This window comes from Drosophila miranda, chromosome XR (genome assembly GCF_003369915.1).
Source record: "Drosophila miranda strain MSH22 chromosome XR, D.miranda_PacBio2.1, whole genome shotgun sequence".
Taxonomy (NCBI): domain Eukaryota; kingdom Metazoa; phylum Arthropoda; class Insecta; order Diptera; family Drosophilidae; genus Drosophila; species Drosophila miranda.
The window spans coordinates 11,121,891-11,135,542 of NC_046674.1; positions in this window are offsets into that span (position 1 = coordinate 11,121,891).

The following is a 13,652-nucleotide window of genomic DNA, read 5'->3' on the forward strand; positions in this document are numbered from 1 at the left end:
CCAGGATGGATGGATTTTCTATGCAATGGATTTTCCCCAGTGTAAGCTGCAGGGAACGAAAGTTCGTATGATTTCCCCAATGTTAAATAATTTCATTGTTGCCCACATCCTAAGTTGTCACTCAATGTCTAAATGTGGCTCTCCATCGCAATAAGAATCTCCGGGTATTGAACATCGTATAAAACATTTGGAATGAGTTCGAAACTACTGCCAGATATATTCCGTTCTTCATCTGACAAAGTGTCTTCAGGCCCGAATGAGGTTGTAGTAATTCAGATCCTGATCGATTACGAAATTCTTCAGGCGGCTCACAGATCGGATAACACTTTCAGCTGATTCTGAAAGTTGTCACGACATTGCGGGAAATCAGCAGAGAATGCTTGTTCACTGCTAACAGATATGTAAGTTATGTATATCCAGGAGTTAGCTCCATTTGGATGCCACATTATACATTGAAGGAACTGTTGGCCCTGGCCTTAGCATTGGCAAGTTTTCTCATAACCAGTCGAAGTCTGTTGCAGTGGCCTTAAAAGTCCCCCTGTCCTCAGGAATTCTAATTTCTTGAGTTTTCCGAGTGTTTCCGGCAACGTTGTGGTTGTGGATCTCATCAGGCAGTGGGTTTGGAAGCTGATTGTCCCTTCGACAAGCGATGTCATACTCTATTGCTTATATGGCCTTCAGCATGTGTACATACGCAATCGGTTCCTCCGATTCGGGGTTTCGATTCGATAGTGTTCAATGTTGGGCCACGGGGGCTTCCGAGGTCCAACGTTTCCGATTCGCACATATTTTCACAGACAATTGATATCATTTTGGGGCAACATACGTTCTAGCAATCAGGTACATGAGCCCCTACAAACTCATGATACCCGGAATCAGTTCTCTGACAGTCCATCTGGCATTTGATGGAGTCGACCCCTCCCCCATGTGTGTATCTCTGTGTCTACATATGTATGCATGCTTGTGCACATGTGTGTGTTGTGTGCAAATACATGCTAGGATCCAAGAGATGTTTAATTTCATTTCGAAAACTATAGCTTTAAGGCATGTTTCATTTAAAAGATACAGCCTTCACGCATTATCCAAGCACAGGAAACAGCTTTCACACATTTTCCTTAGAAAATATACAGTTTAAAGCCAGACAAAGAAAGCAGGCAAGGATGGATGTTGTTTGTCTGTGGACTCGTGTATCTATCCATCTGTATCTATGTACATGCTGTGTGTGTTTGTTTATATATGTATATGTATGTGTATGTATGTATATTGAGTCACTAATCTTAATTACTTGTTCGAGTCGGTGCTCAGTGCTCAGTGCTCGGTGCTCGGTGCTCGGTGCTCGGTGCTTGTGCAGCATGCAACAAGAGCACTTAGCGATGATATCCTGCCAGTGGTCTCATGTATCTGCCCACAGACATACGAGCACTCGCACTCGTACTCGTACTCGTATGCACAGACGTGATTATAGTTTCCGATGGCCTTTAGTGCTGCTGCTGCTGCTGCTGCTTCTGCTCGTCTACCTCATCCCCCTCATCCACCTCTGCGGTACATATAGTTTCCTTTCTCTTATTGAAATAAATTCTCAATGAAGGCGCCCATTCGATGGGCCTTTCATTTTCATGCGTGCCATTTGCAGCAGCTGGCGATGGTCCCTGTCCTTGCAGCTTGTTGCTGATGTTGCTGGCACTGGTGTTGTTGCTATTGCTGCTTGTATTTATGAAACGCTTGCAAATCTTTGGCCAGAAGCAGCAGCAGATGCTTTATAGTATATACATGATTGTATATCATATTTGGTTTGCGCATTAGCCCGTCCCGTCCCGTCCCGTCCTCGTCCCGTTCCTTCCTCGTCCCGTCTGTCCATCCAGGCAAGGCTAAGCGACACATGGAGCTCATCCACGAGTTCGTTTGTAGATGGATACACACTGGATACTGGATGTGCACATATTTGCCTTGTAGATGTTTAGGGGGTGGCATGAGGGGTTGAACGAACCACCTCTTTTAGAGCCCATCCTCCATGCCCTGGCATGCCATGTTATCCTCATGTCCTTGTGCTTCAACTCGACAAATATTCAACACGTATTCATTTCCTGCGGACGCTCAGTTGCCAACTGGCAACATTCTGTGTCGAGTGAGAGAGTGCTGGAGATGGAAGTGACGGCGATGGTGGAGCGGCGCGGGGCATGCGGATAGGGCATGGAGACGACGCTCGAGATGGAGATGCTGCACAAGTGCAGCCAGCAACGCCGAGGACATGGATACTTGCACTTGATGCCGTTGCCGTTGCTGTTGCCGTCGTCGTCGCCGTTGCCACTCCCGTTGCCTGCTGATGAAGTAGCGACAATGCGGCAATGCGTCGCAAACTCACTTTGAGTGCTACTTGGCAGCAAGACAACGACGCCAGACTGCGATGTAGAAGACACCGGCGATGATGGCGTGAATCACGCAAAACACCGACGATTGGGGAGGAAATGTGTAAAGAATTGTAAGACCTACTGGGATAAAATAAGCTTTTCTCTCAGGTGGCGATAGTATAAGGACAAAAGGTGGAACAGAAACACTATCATCATTTTGGTTGGATGGACGAACTCGAACCATCTAAACACTGACAACATCAGATGCCACAAGAATATGCTAGAGAGTCTCTCTCCAGGAATAAAGTAACAGGAATAGGAATAATCGAGAAGAGGATGAGAATATCCGTCTAATTTATATGCCAATTTACTTGGGAATACATGGAAAAGTCAGAGGACTCAGACGGAGTCTGACATCATTCTATTATTATCTCTCCATCGATTGAAGAAGATTCATTCTAGAACCCAAAGTAACTTTCCTCTTAGGAGTTCTAGGGTCTCTCATTGAGTTGTATTGCAGAAGCTTTCCTTTAGATTAATGGATTCTCCTGGATTCCCTGGAACCCTCCAAGGGGTACGTCTCAAGGGGTACGTCTACGTGTCTCCCACGTCTTGCGGAAGTATCTCGTGACAAATTTCCCTCACGAACCTATGGCCCCATCTCGAAATGAACCGAATATGTTGATCCTTTGACGATTGCACAACACATGCAGTCGTCCGCCCAGTTCCCAGTCGCATCTCCATTCCCATCCTTCGTCTTCCATCTTCCAGCATCACACCCCCCTTGAGGTATCTCGTCAAGTGACCCTCTCGATGGCTGTGGCTGTGCTCCCGGGCCAGGAGGAAGCCGTGAACGCTTAACGCCCGCTCATTCCCACCGAGGGCGAGTCACACGTATCCACGAAATCATTTTTCACCACTTAGTCACGTCGCTTTGACAGCACATATCCCATGGAGGCTGAGTTCTGTATATTCTGGGGAATATGGACTATGGACTGGGGGTCTTGCTTGGTTACGGGTTAGGGATAGTCTCAGTCTCAGCCTCAGCCGCAGCCTCAGAAGCCGCAGCATCCTCTGTTATCTGCGGTTTAGTTGCTTATAATTGGCAGACATGTGAGTTGTCTGTCTGTCTGTCGGTCCGTCCGGGTATGTGTGTGCGTTGTAGATGGTGTGGATGAGAGTTAAGAGCTTTTCCCAGCAGCCCCGACCCCATGAATAGGGGTTCTCCTTCTAGTTCCCTCCTGAAAAACCAAAACCCCAGACCGGATGCGAATGCCTGGCGACTGTTAATAGTTAAGCGATGCCTGGCAGTGCACACGGCAGTATCCTTCAGTGGCAGTGGCAGTGGCAGGATATCTGTATATCAGTAATTATACAACGGTAACTTCCATAGAGCACAGCACGTTCCCACGCAGGACGAACGACGAAGGACTGCCAGGACATTGCGTGATGTTGTTATTAGTTTGTGCTCTGCAATTACAATTGTATTTCTGTCGATCGTTAGTGGGACGCGAAACTTTTCCGGGAGGGTGGGAGTGCAAGGCGGTGCAGGGGTGGGGAGGTGAGTGGATGGTGTGGCCTTTGGGCCACAGGACATATGGCATCAATCAAGTGGAAACCACTAAGTATAATGCACCAATGTTGCCCAGTTCCTGGTTCCCAACAGATACTCGTACTTGGACTTGGACTCGCAGTTGCAGTGCAGTTGCAGCAGTCCGAAATCTTGTTCCAAGCAATCCCAATCCCCCCTCCCCCTCCCCCTTCCCCTCCCTCTCCCTCGCTGTGCGAGAGTATTCCTGCCACAGAAACTACAACTACAACAAGTGCTTGTGGTACGTGTTGTCCTGCTATTTGGTTACCTTGTATGGTTGCACTTCCTCCGCTCCTACTCCTGCCCCTGCCCCTGCCCCTGAGCTGTGGCACGAATCAAAGTATTGAATTTCTATATCCGTTTTTTTTTCGGTTCGGTTCGTTTCGTTTCGTTTTATTTTCGTGTATTGTTCGCCTGGCGGCAGAGGGCGTGCGAGGAGCTGCCACTGCTGCTTACATAAGGACAACGGCAACAAGAGCTCAGCAGGACTAAATGAGTGCACAGGAAGTTTTTACATTGCTCACCTTGAATGGGGTGTGTGGGGTGTGAGGGGTGTGAGGGGTGTGAGGGGTGTGGGTAGGGGTACGTGTATCGGTAGGGGTTTTGGGCGGATGGCGAGGGTTTGTTGGGTATCGTTATGGGAATGGGAATGGGAATGGAACTGTGGCTCTTACTGCTTGCCGGGGCAATTAGGCTCTGTCTGTGGCACTGTGTGTGCTGTGGCACAACGGAAACTGTCGCAAGTGATCGGCGTGTTGATAAGTTCAACAGCAACATCGGAAGGAACAACAGCAGAAACATCAGAAACATGAGCTACAACAGCAACAAGAAGGTAAGGGCTAGCTTCAGAGGACGAAACTTTAAATACCCTTCAAGATCCATCCTTTCAATGGCAGCTCTTTATCGCCGGATTATTCCTATGGAATCCTATCGAAAGTTATAGCAGCAAGCGATTTATATATATTGAAACATTTGATTGGTGTCCGATCTTACTATATAACGAAAGCAGTTAGATATCTTTTAAGCAAAAAGATTGAGAATAGTTTGCGCAGAAAATTATGGCTATAGGGACTCTTCTCTTGGTGCTGATCAGTGAAATATTCGTACTTTATGGATTCGGAATTGCTGGCGTTGCAATCATTTGATGATAATCATAATACCCTCGGCATAAAAGCTAAGCCCAAAATCTGTAACACATTTTGGGCATTTCGAAAATTGCCAAAGCCAAAAGTTTCGAATGCGTTTTCGAGGGGTGTACTGGCTCTGACAAAAATCCATTTGTTTCGTTGGATTCGCACTCATTTTCTGTGTGGGCTTCTGGTTTTTGGCTTGGGTTCAGGTTCCACTCGGAAACAAAGTGCTATAAAAGTCACGCCCGAGGGCGAAATGAGTTTTCCGTTGTGGGGGATTCCTTTCCTTTCCTTTCGTTTCGTTTCGTTTTTTTCCGGCTCTGGCTCTGGTTTTGGTTTTGGTTCAACATCAGGTAAGGGCAGAGCAGAGCAGGGGGGCAGAGTAACCTTTTGTGCCGCCCATTAGAAACATGCACGCAGTCGGCTTACTTAAGCATACAAATTGTGTGTATGGAGCCAAATGCAAATGCGACTGCGAGTCTGGCAATGTGGAAAGTGGAAATGTGGAAATGCGGATACGTGCGGGGATTTGAGGTAGCTCCAAAGCAGAGCGGAGCGGAGCAGAGCAGAGCAGAGCAGAGCTGAGCTCCTGGCCGCAGGATGAAAACTTTGCCATGCGTGCCGCCATTTGAGTCGCAAGATTGACACGCTGCCAGACAAGCTGTAAAGGGAGGCGAAGAGGACAAGAAGGGAGACGGAGAGAGACGGAGGGGCGGCTGCGGATGCGGATTTTCCCTACAGCTAAGGAAAACTGTGCAGATGTGTCCAATTTAGTGGAACACTGGACCAACGCCCCCGGCCAGATGCTGACGGTCGGCGGTGTATTCCTTGAATCCTTACGGATTGCAACCCCTCGAAACTGAAGCTGGGGGAAAGCGCTCTGGCAATTTGCTTTCCTCGAGGAAATTAATACAGTAATTGCGGTAAGTGCTGTTGATTCATAATCGCATGTATTCAATTAAGGAGATTAATTATTTCGTCCAGGAGATTGTTTCCATCTGAAGGATTTAAGTCCTATAGGATGTCGGCGTCGGCTTTGGCAGCTTCTGGCTTTAAGGCTGTAAGGCTGTGAGGCTTTAAGGGAAACTCTTTGGTTGGGCAGCGGTCAGCGAGAGGTCACGTGCGGACCATAAATATGTTTGATATCGATTCTACCTGACCAGTCCCAAGAACTATTCATCTTCTATGAGAGATGTCAGGCGCAGTGAGACCGCAGCGGGGCGAGTGAAGTCTTATGCAAAGTTCTCCCGGCCCCACCTCCTGTTTCGAAAAATCTGGGGGATTCTTATGCGTTTGCCACACCCACAAACGCCTCCGTCTGCTGGAATGTGTCCTGGCAATAATCAGCAGCTGAAGCGTCTCTGTTGGGTGTCAAAAGTGTCCTGTTCTGTTCTGTTCTGTCCGGGGCATACCATCCCCTTTTGGAGGGTGGTTTTCCCCCTACCCCTCCATCACCGCCTCCACCACCGTCCTCTTATTGAAGCCAATTCCCGTTCTTCGGGACCGTGGGCCTTGGTCCTTGGCCCTTTCTCGATAGTCCTGCCGAAATAAATTAGGCAGCAAAAAATTGACATTCCTGCCGAGGAGGCCAAGGAGGCCGGGACATCGCCACTGATTAGAACAATATGCGTAAATATGTTGGGCAATCTATATACTTATATATATAGACAATACATATGACTACACACACATTTATATATATATTTATTTATATGGTTATTTATATAACGCATTTGTAGATGGCCGAACCGAAGAAAAAAAAAAAGATGTGTTCAAAATAAATATGCGTGCGTGTTGCTTCCCCACACCAATGCCAACACACTCACACACACCCGCCACACCAACACCAACACCAACACCCATTGCGATACACTCGTACGTACACCCACCCACCCACACAGAAGCCCAAATGAGTATAGATTTGTTTGTTTGTATGTCGCTAGCATTGTTTTTTCCCCTCAGTGCGTGCGTGCATGTGCCTCCTCTAAATGGATCTGTGTGTGTGTGTGTGTGTGTGTGTGTGTCCTCTCATTCTCTATGGGTTTGTGTCTGTGTGTGTGTATTTTTGCCTTTCGTTGACACTTTCACAATTTATGGCAAATGCTGTCTTTCACCCGGCTCCCCATGCCACACGAAAGGCGCCAGCGAACGAGGCAACCCAACAGCCCAACGGGCCACCAACCCCCTGAAAGTTACTTTCGCCACCCACCGAAAAAAAACGAATTCCCCGAAAAACAAAAAAAAAACAAGTCAATTGGGAAAATACTGCGGATGCGACCAGGAGGTACCTAAGAGGAAGAACTTTAGAGCTAAAGGAATGGAGAATGATAGCTAGCATCGAGCATTTACATTTGTTTCGTTTCTTCGTCAAATTTTGAAAATTCCGCTCATCCGAAATTGCTGATTAATGCTAGGGACCAAGAATGTCCCCATTGTCATATGCTGATAGTCTGATAGTCTCTCTGGCGCCCGAGGAACAGAGCAACTACCAGAAATTGACACACCACCAGAACCATTGAACGGATCCAGATCAAAGCCTTTTCCTGAAGTCCATTCGCACGATTAAAGTAAACGTATCCAATGATATAATAGATGAAATAAAGAAGATATTTATGGAGTTTATGAAGCACCTTCCCTATATAATGTCTGCTCAGATCCAGATACTAAAAAAAAGTCAGTTTTTCACTCCCAATACCCTGCATACCCATGCTCTCCACCTTACAGGGTATCATCACTGGTTGTCTGGGGGCGTGGCTGAGCGTTGGGCAGAGCACAGCACAGCAGAGCAGGGGAGGGCATTCTGTTTACCAGTTTCCGCAGTCGCACATCCCATCCCATCGCCATGCCACCATCCCACATCCCACATCCTACATCCTACATCCCGGAACGATCCCCAGTTGTACGCGTACGCGTACGCGTACACAGGACTCATTTGAAATAAATATTTTTGTGTTTTTACTTGAAGCGACAATAACGCAAAACATGAAACATACTACACTAACGGGAAAAGACAAATGTGCTAGTGTGCGTGTGTGTGTGTGTGTTAGAGAGTGGTGTGCGTGTGTGGCTGTGGCTGTGGCTGTAGGCAAAACCACGCGCGGCGTTGCGGCGTCAAAGTCGAATTACTCATACGCCACGTTGGCCAATGCCGCTGCCACAGAGCTGCCATTGTTGTTGCTACTGCTGCCACCGTCCTCGTAGCCGTCGTCGTTGTTGGCGTCTGACACACAATCCGTGCCTACTATGCGCGTTGACGTTAAAAGCTACAGAGCAATTAATCATTAGCTTTTACAGGATTTATTGCAAATACTTTTATCGGATATATTAAATGAACTCCACTCCAGCCCTACTTCAGCGCTGGGCCCCCGACGACGAAGACGACGGAGACGCCTCGACAGAGGCCACACCCCCGCAGGCAGAGTAGGAATTATGGCAGCATTAATCCAGTGAAGACTATCTGCCGGCAACATCTTACTACTCTACTGTCATTGTTGCTGCCACTGACGCTGCCACTGCCGCTGCCACTGCTGCTTTAAGATTTGCGTCATCGTGGAGTGTCAGTCATGTGGGTCACGGGGAAAATTAAACTGTCGCCTGCACAGCGAATGACAGTGGCAGTGGCAGTGGATGTGGAAGGGGCAGTGGCAGTGGCAGTGGCAGGGGTGTGAGCAAAAAGGGAAAGCTGGGCAAAACTGGGGGAAAAACTTTTTCGCTGCTGTCATTCCCGGAGACATATGCACACGCGATGCCGGAGCAGGCTTAGCAACAGTTTACATCGCATTCTGTTGTTTGCTTTCGGTGACAAAATGAGTTACAGGTTTCATTCATTGCCCTAATGCAGCTTGATAAATTTGCGAGCATTAATTACGCTCACTTTGAGCCGGGAATGCTCCTGCTCCTGCTCGTGCTCGAGCTCATGCTCCTGCTCCTTTGTCAGCCAGTGATTCCTTCGATGCCTGAAGAGTTCTGCTCCTTTGTCAGTCGGCGATTCCAGCGATTCCTGGAGTGTGCACCACTCTGCTCTGTTGTTCAGTTTCATGTGCCATTAACTTCCACAAGCCGCTGCGATTGATCTTGGCCGTAAGTTGGGTTTATTGCTGCTTTACTCCTTCCTAGACACTTCCTCCTTGGGTCTGTCTAAAAGGAGAGATTCCACATTCTGCACATGCAAATTTATAACAATTTTACGTTCTCACATGCATGGGGTCGTAAATCGTATTCGGAAAAGGTGCGAACTGCTGCTCCAAGGGAGGCGGCGACTCGTCGGGGACCCTCTCCAGCCAAGTGGCTGTGCATAAAAAATCGTTTATGGCTTTCCAGCGCTCAAATAGAACAAAGCATAAATCCTAATTTACTTATGTGTAGCTGCAGCAGTTGCCGCTTGCCACTTGCTACTTGCTGCTTGCCACGTGTGTCCCTCTGCTCATGTGTGTGTGTGTGTGTGTGTGTGTCGCACGACGGTAAACATATATCAACAACATCTTAAACTCATGACGCCAAATAAATACAAATGTTGTAAAATGTTCCTGCGCGAAAAGTGCAAGGGATGGATGGCCTGGATACTGGATGGAACCCGACCCAAAGGATTCCGCTCTGCTCTCCGTCTCCATCTCCGTCTTCGCCAGACTCGTAAATCGCTTGGAAAGTGAACAGCTAACCGGAGTAAAGCACCTTGTGAGCTTAGTGGGATCGCGATTGAATAGGTCTTTGAATAAATTTCCACCTTAGCAACTGCTGGGCCTGGTCTGGGCCTGGGTCTGGGTCTGGGTCTGGGTCTGGGCCTTGGATTGGGGGGAAATTGTTTATATTTTACTCAACTTTTGCTGTATTAAAATGGGATTTGATGGGATATGGATTACGCAGGTTGTTGGGAGCTCATTTTGAATGGATTTTAATGTGATATCTCAGCGAAATATAGAGTTCAATTTATGGTTTTACTTCTGTTGTGCGAGTGTCTTGAAGTATATCTATTTATATGAATCCAATCCAATCAAAATATGTGCAGGACTTCTTTCTACCTTTTAAGCTTCGCAAACAGTCAAAGCTTATCCCTGAAGGAATCTTCAGACTGTGAATTTTTTAAAGCCTTATAATTGGGGAATCGTAGCTCAATATTCAAAGATAGTACACTTGATGATTGACTTATGAATAATAAGACGCCAAACAGGATATCCTTGAGGGTTGAATAATGTTTGAGTCACGTCTAGCCTCCATTCAATCAGTAAAACTTTTGGAAAAAAACTTCAAGTGCAATCGAAACCACAGCCAGCACAGAATGCATACCACTGCTCCGCTGCTCCAAGGCCATGGACCACAGTCTGTGCAATAAATGTAACCAGAATATAGCCAGAGCTGGACATACCTCTTGATCAAACTAATCAACTTGAGTAGCCGCCATTGGAGTGGTGTTGTTTACTCCAAGTTCTCTGCCCAGAAATTGATATAATTGATGGCGAGCCATTACACACAACATTAGAAATGCCGAGCAAATGTCAGTGCTCGGAGATTTTCCACAGCATATGGGCATGCTCCTTGTCTCCTCTGTGTCTGTGTGTGTTTGTGTGGCTGTGTCTGTGTCCGAGTCCGTCTCTGTGTTTGTCTCCATCTGGTAAGAAGCTTGACTTTTGCAATCCGAAATCTAACAGCTTCGCAGAGCGAAGAAGTAAAAAAACTAAAGCGTCAGCGGCATGTTAAGTAAACTTTATGACCAGAGCAAGAGCTCCACAAAAAGAAGGATATGGCTGTAGATGTGAAGGAGCTGGATCAGGAGGAAGGAAAATTGCGGCGCGCAAATAAAACCAGAACCAGGATCAGGACCAGACCCAGGACTCAGACCCAGGACTCAGACCCAGGCCCAGGCCCAGAAGTAGACTCCCAATCAGACCCCAAAGCAGAACCAGCACCAGCAACAGAAACAGAAACAGAGTGAGGCATCAAAAAGTAAGAGCAACAACGACAGCGCCAAATGCAAAAGCAACAACTATAAAAACCTGCAACGATAGTAAAATGCAAATTGGGCAGCAGGCAGATGATGGTGGGTGGTGGATGGTGGATGGTGGATGGTGGATGGCGGAAGGCGGATGGCGGATGGAGGCAGCAGGACACGCCAGGACACGCCAGGACTCCTTTGGTCCGTCAACCCGCGTTGGCCAGGACGGCAAAAAACTGAGGGAACAAGCAAAAATGGAAAGAAGAAAGCTCTGGCATTCGCACTCGTAAAATAAAAGTAAAGTGCAACAGCAATTTGTTTGCACAATTGCTGAATGCGGCCATTGCTTTTGTTGCTGCCTCAGATGTTGTTGCTGTTGCTGTTGTTGTTGCTGCTGTTGCTGTTGCCTCTGATGTTGCTGTTGGCACTCGTCGCATTGTTTGCTTTGTAGCCAGTTGTTGTACATTTTTATGACAGCTCAAATTGGCCCCCATCGCCGCGACTGACTGCCCGCGAGCAACACTGTCAGCATATGGCAATAAATGCGATGGCCAGGACCGGCAACAGGACCCACGATTGCCAGGAATAGACTCCACTTTGCTCCCACACCATTTTCCATCCCACACCACGTCCTGTCCACTCCTTCCGTTGGCTGTCGACGATTCGCGTCTGATTTGTGATGGGCAGAGCTCTGTTGATTTGATGCCTTGTTCGGAGCCTTTTTGATGGGTCCGCAGCCCACCTCCACCGCCGGGTCCTATTCAGGGACTCTCTTTCCCCCCCCCCCTGCCTCCTGCTCCGTTTCATTTTCTATTTTGTCACTTTGAAATTAAAATATAAATCCCGCGCCGCTTTGACAACTTTTTAAGCTCCATTAGCGTTGACGAAAGAAAAGCCTATGGCCGTGGAAAAAGGGTCAATGTAACCGCGAAGGCAGCCGTCGCGCGGCAGGACATCAGGACAGCAGGACCTCAGGACAACGGCAATGGCAAAGGCAACAACAGCAACAGCAACAGCAACCCCTTTTCGGCTGGGGGTAACCTTGCGGTTGTTTCCATTCCCAACACCATAACCCCATCTCCGTCCCCGTCCCCGTCCCCGTCCCCGTCCCGATCCATTCCCCGTCTCTTCCGGTCTGGTTTTGGTGGGTTCGTTGCCGGGTTCGTTGGTGTTGCACTTCCGTGGCTCGAACAACAGAGGCACCACAAAATACGAAATGGAAAAAAAAGCATTTAACTGTTTCGCTGTTTGGCATTCATTGCGAATTTAAAGGGCGGCTTAGTGACAGGAATAATAAGGAAGCCCGCAGCGGAAGCGCTGATGTCAACGCAGCAGCAGAGTCAACAGTGGCAGCAGTGGCAGCAGTGGCAGCAACAGCACAGCAGAGGCAGAGGCAGAGGCACACAAAAAAAAAAAGATGTAACCGCAAGGGACTTGGCCGAAGGGGGGCAATAATGGGCCACGGGCCATGAAGTCCTTGTTGCTGTGTCCCCCTTTCGATTCGGTTTTTGGGGCTGTGCAAACAAACCCCAGAACGAGTCCTCAGTCCTCAGTCCTCATTCGGACCAAAACCAAAGGAAACCAAACGAAACGAAACGAAATAAACCCAAAACCTCAAAACGTTAAAAAGGACAACAAGGAGCAAGTTTCGTTGTCAGTTCTCTGGTCAGCCCCAACTATGCTAAGGGGACATTCCCCAGAAATAGTTCCTCAAATAACCAAAACCAAGGAATGAAAACAATACCAAATTAAACGCCTACGACTTGAGCGGCGCTTAGTTGAGGCTCATAATTTATAACCAAATCCTTGTCCCGGACCTGGACATGGACCCCGCTCCCATGCAGATTTGCAGGCCCAGGATCCGTTTGGTATTTTTAACCCAGCGCCGTGCCAATTGTGGCAGTCAGGCGGCCAGGCGGCCAGGCGGACAAGCGGCCGGGGCAGCAGTCGGGCAGCCAAGTGGCAGACATCAAAACACACCCCCGGCTTCGACGGGCTTCCTTCTTCCTTCCCAATCGGCCGGCGTTCCAACCCCCAGAGTGGTCCTGCTTCTGGCTCTACTTCTGGTCCCGCTTCCACTTCCACTTCCACTTCGACGTCCACTTATGCTCCTGCTCCTCCTCCTGCCACAGCTCCTGGCGGTGCTGTTGCATAATTTTCGGCAATCCACAAGTGTGTGTGGATTTGCCTGGCACGAGTCCGTGCCAGCCTCTGTCCCTGTCTCTCTGTGCGTGTGTGTGAGTGGGCTACTCGCTTGTTTTCGAAGAGAAACAAGAGTGCGATGGCCAAAACGAGAGCAGCAGCGCAGGCGCAGATCAAATACCTCATATATATATATATACCTATCTCTCTCCGATTTAGGGTTGTTGAATGTGGGCGCCCGAATGGGGGCTGGCTGGCTACTTGTTGTTTCTCAATGTGTGGGGCAATCATCCATCAAATGACACTACCTATCGATCGGTATCTGATAAATCAGAGCAGTCATATCAATAACTGAAAGTAAAGACCTATCTTCCTCTGAACTATAGAGCTGAACACCCCCCACCCCCGGTCAACCCTTCGGTGGGATCATAGTTACGAGCAACAAACAACCCCGTCCCACCAACAGGGTGGTGCGTTGGTGTTGGATTTGCTGCTGTTGCTGTTGCTGCCAC